Here is a 939-nt window from a genome sequence, read left to right on the forward strand (position 1 = left end):
TCCTGCCCACAGACCTCAGACAGCACATTGATGCAGAAGAGTGTAGTCATGCGGTGCAGGTAGTTGGGTTCCTCAGACAGGGTGAGGACCCTCGGGATGACAGCGGCAAGGGCCCACTCCTTCCCAAACTGCTCCACCAGCTTCTTCAGGTTGTTGGTGGCCGCCTCGCGGATGGCATAGACATGATCCACAAGCCAGGACATGCACAAGGAGTGGAGCTGCGCATCAAAGAACTCCAGCCCAAACTGTCCAGCCAGCAGAGGCATATACTCAACGATGACCAGACGCACCCGCCACTTGGCATCCTCCGCAAGCTCCATGATGGTGGGGAGCAGGAACTTAGATAGCTCCTGGATGCCAATCACCTCTTTCATGCAATTGAGGTTAGAGATGATGTTCAGCCGCACATCCGGGCACTCATCCCTCAGCAGAGCCAGGAAGAGGGGCATGAGGTGCTCGATGGTGTTATCTTTGCCCAGGATGGGGCAGAGGCCCATGATGACGGAGGCCAGGGCTGACCTGACATGCTGGTTGGTATCTGAGACCAGCTCCTGGCTGAAAGGCAAGATCTCGGTCAGGATCACATTCTCCCGATAGTCAGCTGAGAGATTTTCACAGAATTCTTTGAGTTTGTGGGAGGCAGCGGCCCTTACCTCAGGCTCATAGTCTTTCATCAGGTTCTGGAAGGCAGGGACCAGGCCCGTTTTGGTGATCTCAGGCCCCACTGCTGTCTGGAGCTCTGTGAACTTCTCGGCCACCATGTAACGGACACGCCAGGATGTGTCCTCGCCAGCGTGGCACAGAGTGATCATCACCAGGGCCTCTAGGGCCTCCTGGGGCAGGAGCTGGGCGATGTTCACGCACATTTCCACCATTAGCAGCCGCACCGAATCCTGCTCGTCAGAGGCCAGGTTGGAGAATATGGGGATGATCTCACTC

The 939-nt window shown here is 56.5% G+C and overlaps 1 pseudogene; it reads right to left on the reverse strand.

Annotated features, from left to right (window-relative positions):
* Window positions 1-6: 6 nt before the first annotated feature.
* LOC104983002 lies at window positions 7-935 on the reverse strand (annotated as a pseudogene).
* Window positions 936-939: the final 4 nt, after the last annotated feature.

Source organism: Bison bison, unplaced genomic scaffold (genome assembly GCF_000754665.1).
Source record: "Bison bison bison isolate TAMUID 2011002044 unplaced genomic scaffold, Bison_UMD1.0 scf7180017831493, whole genome shotgun sequence".
Classification (NCBI taxonomy): domain Eukaryota; kingdom Metazoa; phylum Chordata; class Mammalia; order Artiodactyla; family Bovidae; genus Bison; species Bison bison.